Here is a 14,555-nt window from a genome sequence, read left to right as displayed (position 1 = left end):
GACCTCTTCACAGCTCCACAAATCTGAAGAGGAAAGAACGTAACCTTACCTGTGCACTTAATCCTGCACTTTAATTTGGGGTGAAACTCTACCTGCATACTTGGTTGTGGGTGCTAATTGGAGGGTAACTCCACCTGACTTACTGATCCTGTATTCTAATTGGAGGGTAACCCTAGCTGGACAAATAATCTAGAGTTCTGATGTAACTTAAGTGCCACAAACTGTGCCAAGTGTCATAAAAATATCCATCAGCACCACGGTTGCAGGTATTCAGTGTCACCCTATTCAGATGCAGTGATTTTACCACAGACTCTCTCACACTCTTACATGTCCTGGCTTTTACTCCCCCCCCCACTCATTGTATTACCAAATCTTGCACTGCCACTTACTTTGAAAAGAGACGAATGGGCAGGAATGAGAGGTAGCCAGTGAGAACTGACTCAGACTGCAAAGGCATGTTTTTATGTCAGAATGGAATAGAAACCCCAAAGAAGACTCCATAAACACATAAAAATGACATTGAAATATTATGTAAAACAGCAGACAGAAAGCAGAAGAATTCAAGCATCATTTCATGCATCTAAAGTCAGTATGAATGCATGTGAGCTATGTATATTCAGGCAGGATTTAAACAGAGAAAGTAAGGCACAGTAATGTATTTTAGTTGTCTTGGCTAGTTCAATTTCAAGAAAAGTTGCTCTGCTTTGAATCTTTTCTAGCCCTCTATTGTTTTATGTTTGATTAGATAATCATAATGGATGTGTGTGTGTGTGTGTTTGATCCCACTGGTTCATGGTAAGGGGAGGTTCAACATACGAGCTGTTTGAGTGCTTTCAGAGCCTGCTGTCAACATGAGACAAGCTATAGACCTAAATAAAAAAAAACAACAAGACATGATGTTAGAGCAAAACATTACATTCTATACCATATTACTCCATCTATGGTTTCAACAACAATTATATACACACACATACATATATACATACATATATACATATACACACACACACACACATTTTCCAGATGAATAATTTCTGAAAAATGTTCTCTTTTGTAAAAATGTGTAGGTACACAATACAATGCTCATGGCATCTCCTTCAGTTAGTTTAACACAGCAGTTATTTTGTAAATGTAATGATCATTCAAATTGAATGTAATATATTAATTAAACAATTTAATGTGTTAGACATAAGAAATGTTGTTTAAGTCTATTTGTGATTTTTACACAAAAAAGATTTAAATCACTGTGTTTAACAGGCATTCTCGTTTCTGTTTAGCAGACTGAAACAGTGTTTTCAATGTTATTAGACTAAACAGACTAAAAACAAACAAACAAAATTGTACATCTGAGTCAATCAGTTACACAGATTTCTGCTACTGAGAAGATTGGTCTCAAAAGAGTTTGATTAAAAATGACTTTGAATTTGCGATCATGTTTTAATAATAATATTTATATTGTTTTTAATTAGAGGCTAATAATGCACAGGGTACAAACAAATATCTAAGGAGAACAATATGCACCTAGCTAATGTGCTGCCCATAACTGTTTCAGCACAGCCATTTCACCCCAAAAGCCAGGCCATCAGAATAGGGCTTTGTTATACCAATCATATCCTTTTGACTGGAGCCTGGATTTCCATTTAATACAGTCTACACAGATTTACATGTAAACATGCACATACTGAATGTTCAAAAATGTGAAGGACATAGCCTTTTCCCCTGAACAGATTCACACACAGATTCAATCTGTGAACTTAATTTCCATGTGGAAAAAAATGACTAGGTAAACGAGGGCACTAACTCCTCCTCTTTTTTGTCTATGAGTGTGTGCATGTGTCTGCTTGCAGATGAGCGCCACTCAAAAGAGGTTACAAATGAGACTCAGCCCCCAAAGAGTATTCAATTTGCTTCTTATTTTCTCAGTCAAATGTGTCTCTTTATCAAAGTGAATAGTCCGACCCTGCACAGATAAACAATAATCTCATTCAGTGGGTAATGTTTTCCCCCTTCCCTACAATAAGCACAGCCCTGCCTTATCTCTCTGCCTGTGAGCGAAGGGTCTCCACCTAGATTAGCTAAAGGCATCAGCCAGATAAGGACAATAAATCCAAATTGCATATAAAAACATATTTTATAATATTTTAAGCATATGTATTAATCTGGTTGTTGCATTAATTATCCCAGTCATCAAGGTCCTGTGTCTCTGTGTGTGGTTGAAAAAGAGATTAAGAATTATGGTGAAAAGTGACACCTTCCATGAGAAAGAACAGCCTCGAACAACTAAATCCCTTCAGTAAGACAGTTCAAAGGTCCATTCAAGGGTCAAGACACCTTGCTTATGATTGTAGAACAAGTTAAAATGGGATATTCTATCTATATTCTTAAAATACTCTGCTCAGATATAATGTGAGAGAGAATTCACACAGTATGCAATCACCGAAGCCAACCTAATGAAAATGTGGAAATGGATGACAAGAACACATTGCTGGATTGGTGGTCCTGACACTGGGCCCTGGGCTTGTCTATAGGCTGTCTATGTCCAGGGCCCCAAGGCCTGCAGTACTGGGTGTCCTCGGGGAGAGGACTGAGCAGAGCTGCCAGGTCATCTGTCTGCCTCACTGGCCACATGTCGCCCCATAATCTGCTCTAATCTCTCCCATAGTCACCTCATCTGTACAATGAAACCCAAGCGATCCCCTGGAACAATAGAACAGCAGCACATTTGCTAAATTACTCAGTTAAAATCATATGGTGCTGCTTAGAGGTACTTATTCTAATCAGTTATGCTATTACTTGTTATTGGCGATTAAAAGTTTATCCTTATGCTTGGCCATGTGGAACTGATTGAGTTGACAGGAGTGGGGGTACCTATTTCTTTGTTCATCTATAATACAGAATCTGTTTCAATCATTTAACTTCTACTTTCTAAACATTACATTGTGATGTGTTTACTGTGCAGTGCACACGGTGCTTAATAGACAATGGACAACGGTTAAGATCAAATGACGTTCACTTATTTAATCTCTTATTTTTACTCTCAGACAGTCTTAATTCACACTTTTAAATTTATACTTTTCAGGAGACATCAAAGTACATTTTTGTTTGGTCAAGGACAAGCGTTCATATGCACTTACTAAAAACCATTACTTGCGTTAGGTAATCTAAAAGAAATGTTAACATGTCCCCACAAAACATCAATTCAAAATAGAAAGGCATCATATTTATTAGTCACCAAAAGGCATTCAATAAAGTTTCACATCCTATTTATTCTTATTATTATTATTATTATTATTATTATCATCATCAACTCACAACTCTTAAAATATCAATGATTAGGTCACACACAACACAAGTTCAGACAGACAAGTTTGTTTTATGGAAAACCCAATTACCACTTTCTGTATCCCTTTAACAGTTAACAGTTCAACAAGAGTGATCATGTTAACTCTTCCTCACATTTAAGAGAAGTATCATATCAAATATGCACTGAATGAAGAAAGCAGAATAATAATCTATCAGTTTTCAAAGAAAATGTAATTAAATTCTGCATTCCATCTGCATAATAATCACAGACCAGTTAAATGTCACTGGCAATTTTTTTTTCCTTTGGGAAAAAAATAAAAATAAATCACTGTATCTCTGTTGAGCCAAGACTGAAAATGTCCTTCATGCCAGACAAGTGCTTGCCAGCTACTGCAAACAAGACACTCATTCTACAGGTTATCACAACCCTTGAAAACACGAAGAGCACAAAAGATGAGTGTATGCAGAGAATGAACCCTCTATTACATCCACCTATAACCCCAACACTACCTCACTTTCTTTTCACTCGCTCTTTCCTAATCTACCTCTTTCCTTAGAGTCCAATTATTTGTCTTATTTTGCCGTACATTTTTTCCATTTCCTCTGAACAGCATAAAAAGAGGTTAAAAAGAAATGGAATAGCAGCACGCAGTGCATCAGGCCAGAGGGGGACTGATGTGATGCAACATTCGTGAGACAGGGAGCATCTGCTATGTGTCTCTGCTGAGGGAGCACTGGCAGCCAGGGCCTGTGGCAGAGGTCAGAGTGGGAGAGTGGCACTTCACCTGGCCTTTACCTTCATCTGCTCACTGTCTGTGTTGAACAAAATGGGCACAGTGCCACAGTGCCACAGCAACAAAGTGACAACCGTGAAACATGTTCCACTTCCCAAAGAAATGGCCTGGCTACTTCTAGTTCTCCTCTATAGTTCACTAGTATTATGGTCTGCATGCTTTCTTTCACTTTTTCTTTTTTACATTAACATACAAAGGTTCCATGGCCAGTATATTAAGGAGCCGCACGCCACCCTGGGTGCTGGGAGTTTTTGCAGGACCTCTGATCACAGAGAGAGGAGGCTGTGCTCACACTGGCAGGCTCTGATTAATAATCACTCATTATTCACACTCACTACACTAAAATTACGCCCAGGGGAAACACTATTTCTGGCCGCGGCAGGGTGCCCCATCCAGACCCCCTTCTAGCCAATCATGCACCAGAGCGCAGCCCCTTCAAACTGCATGCTTAGAAGGTGCTCCTAATCTGCAAAGAAAACAATGAAGGCTAATTACACGTTTATGTCTTCAATCTCATCACTGAGTGTAAATACATGACGAGGAAGCACTGAAAGAAGAGCGAGGGGTACAACAGTCCAAAGTCAAAAGCACTCCAAAGGACGACCAATGCAACACTTATGCATGCATTCTTGAGTGTATTCCTAAAACTAACTTGGACAGCCCACTCACAGATAAATTCACTTCAGTATAGCAGGACATATTGAAGTGGTCCAAGTCCTGCTCTTCTTACCAATACGTTGCAATCTACAAGGAATTGCACAGCACCACAATTTTTCTTATTGTGACACTGTACTCTAGCAGATTTACATATATATTGGATGAAGCATGTATGAATTACAGCCCTTTTATACATACACTTAGTCACAAACACCTTCATCATTGGCATGTGTTATAGGTGTACAATTAGAATCGGCTGTCCATCTTTTGGTATAGTTAAGGTCTGAAGTTATATGTTTATCACCCACAAGAACTTAATTTCAAGAAATATAAGTAACTTAACAAATTAAAAAAATTGCCATGGTTATATTGCAGTCAACAGAGACATCATCCAGCTTCTGGCTGTATTAGCTGGGGGTGATCCATTGCACCTTTAATACAGTAATGCTCTGTTCTGTTTTCAGTAAATGAAATATGAGGTTTGGGCTGGGTGACTCAACTTAAAGAAGCAGTTAATCTGTGTGTTTTGGCCCTGAAAAAAACTCTCCTTTGCTTCAAGATTTTATTCATTTGGTTGAACTTGATGATACTGTACACCTCCGTGGCCATCAACATGAGCAGTTGGAGTTTTTGTCCACTTGGGTTAATTTTTCATCTCGTCTCTGTAGGACTATACGTCAGAGGACAAGCTTTATGTTTTACCAACTCTGCCTTTCCTTTTTGAAGCCTTACCAGTGGTTAACATCATTGGGAAAATTGTCTAAGGTTATGCTTATGTGCACTTCGCTTTAAAGCAGTCTTTGACTGAATTACTGCGTGTACATACATAACAGTGCTTTAGCTCAGCAAATTTTCTTTATGATTAAAAGTATTCTTTTGTTATCCTCCAGTGTATTCCTCTGTGGTCTTCCAAGTCATTTGCTTTTGCTAAGCTAAGCAGTGCATTCAAATAGTTAATCAAACAATTACTTTCGACAGACCCAGTGTTGCTGCTATGTCTCTAATTCATGTTTCAGCATATTAATGATCTGCTTTGCTGGTACTGACACTTCAGTCAGTGGTTCATATGTTGAGAATCAACAGCAGATGATACAATAACTCGCCAGCGAACATCCAAACAGCCAAATGTTCAATAATTTGCTGTGTATAAACACTTTTTTTCCTGTATGGGTCACTCCACAAACTATAATCATAAAATTCAGTGCTTTAACCCCATAAAGTGAGATGCAGAACCAGACGAAAAATTGTGACACTGTCCAGTTACTTGCCCAGTTTGACTGGACATGCATGGAAAAGTAACAAAAAAGACCCAAATCTCAATCAGTCTGCCCATTCATCTGCCCTTCTGTTCTGTTTTTTTTTTTTTTTTTACATTTAATCATTAAGTCACATCAGTCAATAGCTTTATTATCTGGTAGCCTGGGAGCCTCTATCTTGCTATCGTCCTGTAGAGTAATTGCATTGTGACAGCGGATGACGGGGCCTGAAGAGCCTTTCATTTGCAGGTTAGCGTTTATCAGTGTGAGCCATCACGCAGGGCTGTCACTCCGCCATCGGCTTGCTTGGCCTGTCTACCTCATGTCCTTCATGTAACTTTGCACTGCAGCAATTTTCCATCTTGGCCACCTTATCCTAGTGTATACATCAGTGATCAGGGGTTCTGAATGAGAAGATCCTTGCAAGAGCACAAAAATGGAAAAGGATGAACACCAATTGCTTTATCACAATTAGGTTTTATATATATGCACATTTTCCCCATTTTTTATTTCAGTGTATTTAAGATCAATTTGTCAGTGTAGCAGATTCCCACACGTCAGTAGCACTACTCTAAAAAGATGGGAACAGCACGGCCTCCGAGGAGCAGGAAGTGGCCTGCGTTCCACCAAGTGGGAATTTCCTAGTCTTTGACCCTCGTGGACACAGAAGGTATCTGGGATCCTTGATGGTGGAGTATGTGTCTGATCTGAGATGCATCACACAAAGGTGCTTCAATATATTGTTAGACTTTCACATTTTAAATAAATTGACAAAATGTATAATTGTTAAAAATCCAATAATGTCCTGATCTAAACTGACCTTAAAAACAGCCTGATTAATATTTCTGTTTATGATAAATCTTAACTCTTAAATGAGCTGACATCCTATCTTTTTCCATGTCTGTGTACAGGGGATTGATTGGAGCCTAATGTACAGTCACAAGCAAAATATAACTCAATAGCTTTGATTTTGTGCTTTTTACCCCCCCCCCATTGTGCTGTACTTTACTAACAGTTTTGCCTGGTGCCTTTGAATATAAATGACTGATTTACAGACCTCCACCTTTGTGTCTCTGTATCCTCTGTGAATCCCTTCAACATTGTACACTTTCCTTTGTATTTGTGCCCTTTAACTGTGCCAGGGTTCAAAAGAATTAACCTTGATTGGGATAATTGAGCCTAGGCCAGAGTGGATTGATTATGTTTTATAAACCTATTCTCTTCCTCTCAGCACCCTCCACCCTTGCCCATCCTCAGCTTTTCTCTTCATCCCACCCCCACTGCCAATTTGCCACCCCCCCCCCACGCCAAACGTTCTTGCCCTTCCATTTTTTCCTCTGAATACAGTTACAGCAGATCAGTGCAAACACCAGCCCTTGTGGAACAAAACATTTTGGAGAAGACATTTAGAACAAATGCTAGGTGACAGATGTGTGTTTGATTTAACTGTTAAGGATAAACATATCAAACAGAGAACAAGTCATTCTCTCTCTTTTTAACAGGCCAAATTACCTCAGTACTCTGCTGTCTGTCAGCTGATAGCATTAACCAATAGCCAGTGTGGTCCACTTAAACAACATAGGAGAAGGGAGCAAGCGTTGACAGCCCTCTTCACTTCGTGCTCCACTCTGCTCATGGGGAGGTGGGTGGGGGGCAACAGAGATTGCCTCATGAGGGAGGTTTTAGGGTAGAGTGTGTGTGTGTGGTTTGTGTACCTCTGGGCAGCTGAGCTGTGCTGAAAAGGAGAGGAGGCAAGCAGTCAATATCATAAGCGGCTTACAAGCGGACGTCCACTGCCTCTCATAACAGATAGAGACTGTCTTGTATAGCAGCCCTCTCTGTCAGCTCAAGATTAGCTGCAGCGAGAGGGATTTCATCACCTTTATTCAGAGCGGAAAAAGGAAGGGAAGATTGCCACTCTGGAAATGTGCATGCACAAGCTACTGTAACTCTCGAGAAAAACTCCCAGCTTTTCAATGCTCTGCCCCTATCCTTCCTCTACAGAAGCCTATGATTGCTCCACACTCCACTGGACTCGGGGGTAAAGCCGCAGGCACAATAACCTCCGGCAGATACATTAAAGGCCCTCTAACACTGCACAGGTGACTGGCGGATGAGTCTCTGATAGCAGAGAGAGGAAACAGGTGAAGGCCACTTTACTGCACATATGTGATTACAGCACTCCCCGCCTACTGCAGGGATACTCACAAAGGTCTGAGAGGCCTGTAGTGATTCTGATTATAGATGACCTTGTGGCAGAGCAATACACACTGTCTTGCACACAACACATTCAAATCAAGGACAACAAAAAAGAGTGGGTGGTCAGCTGTAAAAAAAAAAAATATATATATATATAAGTAATGCTAAAATGTAAATTTTGTGTTTGGGAGGAAAAAAAATGTAGAGGTGTTGGAGGTGGGGAGGGTAAGCCTTTTAAAACTTCATCCAGTCTGCTTGCCAAAGCACATCCTCAAACAGTGGTGGGGTAAAATCATTTCAGCTTCGATAAGCTAACCCCCCCCCCACTCGCACGCGTGTCCCCTCAAGGGACCCAGGAGGATCATTCACATCAGCTCAGGTCAAAGTTTTCAAAGCAGTGTTTTTGAGTATGTAGGGGCCTTGAGCTCTGGGACCTAACCACAGGCATGTACCCCTCCACGGCTCCACTCTAGGGCTAACTGCCATCATATGCCCTCCTCTGCCTGTCAGCTGCTGGGCAGCCAGGGCTGTCTCACACGCCTCATGATTCAAAATGGACTCTAATCTGAAATGAGCTCTTCAGCCCTGCAGGTTAGAGTCACGCACAGCACTCTTTGACCACTCATTTTATAACAGTGCTAATCTTCTTAAAAGGTCAAATGGGGGAATCATTTTAGAGTGCGTTATTGAATCACACAGTACACATTCTCTGGCTGCCAGAAGGAAGGAAAAGAACTGAACAAATCATACACTGTTATAGCTGTTCCAACCTCTTCAAACGGCACAGAAAATACTTTCTTGATCTTCTCTGATCTGACCTTGTCCTGGCATTCTGAGCACCATTGACTTCTTTTGTGATCTAAAGCTCTCCATTTGTTTGACAAAGTCTGGACCTTTGTTGACAGGGGAGCAAAGTTCAGCATATTAAAATGGGATATGTTAGAGTAGTAAAACTCATCATGTCCTGTCTCTTCTTCCATTCTATTTGTCTCTTCCATTCTCTTTCTTTCCTTTCAGGTTAATTGCCTGTTAACCCTCCACTTACCATAATTACTGGCCCCAATTACCATCTGACAACAGTGCAGGACAATTGGGAAAGAACATCTTTTCTTTTTATTCTCTACCTTTGACAACTTCTATCTGCTATACATGTCCACAAAACTTATACACTCAGTGAACCAATCATTTAGTTTCTTGTTAAAATTGTTCATGAAAATGTCATACTTAAAAGCCAATTCACAGCTGAACATTTTTTTTTCTAACAAGAAGTAAAGTTGTTCTCCCCTTACATTAATTCCTATTTTATTACTTATTTATTTTTTGAAAAACCACCTTACACCCAAGTCAAGAATGCTTGTTTCCTTGTCAGTCTGATGATGATAATCTACTTCATGTCTTCAAAGGATGTGTCCAACAACTTGCTGGCTTGGTGTATTGTGCAATAATCACTACCTTTTGTTAAAGACAATAAAAAACTATAGACTACAAGATAAATAAAAAATTTATCAACAACTTACAGTCACATTGGTCTGTATGACAAAGAGCTGATAGGCTATAAAGTCCACTTAAACCTCTTAGATCTACTCTATCGGTGTGTCCTGCATGCATTACTTGGCTCTTTTATTCATATCTGTGGCAATTATACACAACCTGTTCCATGATGTTTTGCCCTTCATGTTTATCCATGTAAGCAAAGAACAGACTAGAATGTAGAACAGAATAGGGATTGACAGACTGAGAAACTGCAGTCAGAAACAAGGTGTGTGAACAAATGGGAAATTTAAAAAAATATATATTTTGTTGGTCAATTGTGGAAAAGCAGCAACAATGCTGAAGATAATAGTGAACTAAAGCTGAATAGTGGTATGCACACATAAAACAAATAAATAAATAAATCCAAGATAAACCCCATTTCCGTAATGTGACATTAAAAAGAACTTACAGAGAACATTAGGGTGTAACTGAAAACAGCTTTAAAAAAAACTTTTATCTGCAGAAATGATTTTGAGAGTGCTCAAATGGCTCCCAGGAAGCCCCGAGCACTTCACTCTCGACTGCTTTATCTCCACTGCCATTCCCCGTAGACCCACTCCACTAGCACCTGACAGGCCCAACATTGTGAATCTTCTACTGCCCTTATTCCTAATTACTGAAGACAAATGGCACACAAACTATAGCTAAAGACTGACTGAGGCTTTTAAAAGCATCACCAAACATTTTCCTCATCCAGATCTGTCTGCTGTGCCTAATGTCCGAATCTGAACGAGATGCTGTTTTACTAATCAGTGTTCAATGAACTCCTTCTGAAGGTAGATTTGAGTGTAGTTAATAATTCTGTATGCTCAAATGTCTTAAAACCCATAGGCAATTGAAGTTGTTTATTTTTCTGTTTTACTGAGTCAGTTATTTTTGTTAATCCATATTTAATTGGATTTGTATTTTCTAAAGGTATTCCCCATCATCATGGATTGTAGGCTTGTTCTGCTTATAGCAAGACATTATGTGTGTTGGGTAAACTGTGAAGAAAAGAAAGGCTACACTACATTACATTAAAAAAAAAAAAAAAAAAAAAAAAAAAGGTTTTCTGAAACTCCAAGAAAAAAACAACAACTCTACTGAGGTCACACTGTACCATAATGGGCTCACCTGATGTCAGGTTTAATGCTTAGCTGTCTTCAAGATCACAGGAGAATACACCAGCAACGCATGTTCCATCTCCAGCTGACATTCTCACCCATTCTCTCCCAGAATCACTTGGCTCTGGATCCATAGCCAAAACAGCTTTTCCATTTACCACGTTTAATGGCGTTGCAACAGTCTGCCCCTTTAACCACAGGGCATAAACATGACCCTTCCATTACAATCAAAATACCTACTTCCATTGTGCAGGGTTTACCTATTCGGGTCTCTGTGAAGCAGCTGGCATTCACCCTTTGCCCTCCTATGACATACAACTGCTTTGAATTGATTGCATCTTTATCCATATGCATTTTTGTATTGCTGGCAATGAAATGCTGTAGTTCTGCATCAAACAGTGGCCTCCTTTTGCCCCCAGGGCAGAATGTTTTTGATTTTCAAAACCTTTTGTAAAAAAGAAAAAAAAAAATTCTTTCATTCGTGTAGCTGTTATGTACAGGTTAGTTTTCCAGACAGAGTTCTCAGTCCCCAAATACCTTCTCTTTTTCTGCAATGGTTTAGAGAGAGAAGTAACATTTGTTAAAGATGATACGAAGGTCTTTTAGTACAAAGGCCTGTGACAGAGAGGAAAAAAAAAAAGCTTCAGGCTGGTGCATGAACATATACACATGTAATAATGTGTCCATGCATGCAATGAGACACACATGCCAGAGACACACCACGTTATAGTACATGCGTGCACAAACATTTCTTGCAATCAGCATCCAGCAGTGCGGTGCTCCTCTCCAAGGCAATTGCTCATGCAGCAGTGAATATGAAAAACAAACAAAACGGTCAAATCACTTCCAGCAGTAGATTACCTGTGCCCTGATTGCATCTGACCCTTCACCTCACCTGTCAGCACCCAATTACCAATCCTCTCAATGCTATGGGCCTTCCCCTGAGATTGGCTAGTCAAAGACAGTTCCCTGAATTCATGAAGTGTAAGAGCTTTGCTTGTGCAATTTAGTCACTGCTAACCTCGTCTTTCATCTTGTGATCAACGGAAATTTTCAGATTGAGGCCGTTTCAGTATTTGTATATATGCTGACAACCGCTGAATTTTCATAAAGGCTTTATGTTGCCACATTCAGTCACATTGCAATGTTACTATCTCACATCTCTCACTTTATACAGCTGTTATCAGTAAAACAAAACAATTAACCTCCTCAACATCTTTATTCCCCCTCCCTTCTCTCTCTCCGGTGCTAAAGTGCTGCATTAATCATCTTAAGTCTCTGGTCAATATGCAGGAGGAAAGGAAAGCAGCTCAGCACTCTGCTTATTTAACGGCTCACTGCTTTCGCACCTCTGTGGATTAGAAGAACGGCCTGCATTTACGCATTTATTCACTCCACAGAGACCTGCTCATCCTCTACTCTCCACTATCAGAGAGAGAGAGAGAGAGAGAGAGAGACTAACAGATTGAAGGAGAGAGAGATATGAGGGAGTGACCTCACAGGTCTTCTGTCTCCAATAGAAAACAGTGTTCTCCTGCTTCAATGCACATGTGCATGTTTGTATATACTTCACTGATACTGTTCAAGAAGTTAGTGGCTTGAAACCACACAGAATATTAAAGTACTCCGTTATGAAATTGCTATAAAACTGATAAGATTAACAGACACAGGGCACTACCTAGAGACATAATAGGAGCTTGATGGACAGCACAGCTCTTAAAACTTAAGAGGCACTTAAGAAAAATAAGTGAGTAATGTCTTCACCGAGTCTTTTTGATGAGCTGCAATTGGCACATTACTAACAATGTAAGGAACTTTTTGTATGACAGCTTCATTGTTTTATCAGATGTCACTTTAGCACATTATTGTCCATGTTGAAGCAATTTGCAATGATTACTCCAATTTAGAAGATGCCTTGATTTGATTGCCGCACCCCAAATGAAATTACAGGATGGACATGTTACATTTTCTCACTACGCATGCTATATTTGAAACATTAAGGTCTAGCTCTCAAGAAAGTGACAGAATGGTGCCTTGAACTAAGATGGACTTCACATTAACAACCTTTTTCTGTTCAGGACTAGGTTTAATCTGCCTGAAAAACAAGCCATATGCCACTGGAAAGACAAATGGTCACAACTGCTGACTGCCACATTGAGGTCAGCACTGTGGCAGCAGGCCATTACAGTATGTGAAAGTAACAGTAAGCCCAATGCAACAAGCAAGAACTGGGGTCACCTGCAAGGCCGGTGCGCTACCTCCAGGGCCCAGTGCAATTCCAGTTTGGAGAATGGGCCATCTCAAGCAGTGAAGGCTGCAGGAGATAAAAGATGGTGGGGACAGACTGGGCAGAGCAAAGGGCTCTAGCCTGAATGGAGGGGTGAACAGTGAGGGGGCAAAACACAGCATGCAAAGCAGACAAGGTACAATCTACATCAAGCAATGACCGTATGGCTCTGTCAAAGGGTATTTCAGCTGACGCCCTCTCAGTGTTTACAATTTTCCAAGCTTTCACATGCTGTGTAGAAATAGGAATGGACTAGCTTTATTCCGTTCACAAGAGGTCAAGACTTCAGCACAGTCTCATCTGTTTCCCACTATTCCATAGAGTGCCTTGACAAAACAGAGCCTCAATCTGTAACGCTAAACAGGCTGATGAATAAATGAACAGAACTGAATATCTCCAAATTAAAACACCATTACACACATGTAAAATTCAAAGGCTTTAGACCAGGCTTTTAGCACCTGGCTGGAAGGCTGTCTGTGTTTGCAGAGCACCTCAGAGCAAGAGTAGTCTGTCCAGAGAAGATAGAGAGTACCCGTTTAAACTGTCCAAGGTCTACAAATGCATGTCTGGTATGGTGTGTATGTGGTACTACACTATATGCAGTGATGAGTGGTGACTTCACTTTCTATTCTCACTCATCAGGCTTTTTATTGAATCTGAGTCATTCAGGTGGCAGGCATCTCCAAGGACACTGGCGTACTGCAATCTAACATATGCTCATTTACCAGGATGACCTGTATTAACTGCACACATATAACAGTAAGGCCTGAAGACTGAATTCTTCCTGTAATGAGAAGCTTTGCACTGCTGGTGAGGAGTTGAGAAAGCTTTGTTAAATCCTGCCGCATTACAATATGAAATTAATCACAAAAATGGAAGCAATTATATCAATATGCTCTTTTTGTTATTAGAGAGGTCACACCTGCCAGAAGCCTATTCAGGGTGACCTGGGTAATAGTCCATGGAAATGGACCAGTCCCCCATCACCAAATTACACTGGGCTGCCTATCATAATGGGCAGCAAGAACATGAGCATAATCTCTTAATCCACAATACTGATTGAGAACACCTTTCAGTTATGATTGCATTATGATGGACAGGCTTGCAGTAATCTTACAGAGAAAGAAAGGGCTCAGAAGTCAAAATAGCAGAATAGGGGCATCGTTTGCATGATCCACATATCCCAATGGGCTTCCACCACCTACCGCAAATGATTAGAGAATTATTGACATCCTGCCTCCTGTCCATGCTGTATCAGTGTTCAGAGCCTGACTCCACTTTGATCGGTTAGCCAACATCTCCATCTTGAATTAGACATTTCCCACTGCAATTTTGAGCTGCCTCTGATCATCAGTGCTTAGTTATAATCCAATAAACCCATACCTGTCCAGCCCTACCTTAGGGAACACTGTGAAGGTGCTCT

The sequence above is a fragment of the Electrophorus electricus genome, chromosome 15 (genome assembly GCF_041902795.1).
Source record: "Electrophorus electricus isolate QZ-2024a chromosome 15, ASM4190279v1, whole genome shotgun sequence".
In the NCBI taxonomy this organism is placed as follows: Eukaryota; Metazoa; Chordata; class Actinopteri; order Gymnotiformes; family Gymnotidae; genus Electrophorus; species Electrophorus electricus.
Note: the sequence above shows the minus strand (reverse complement) of the source record.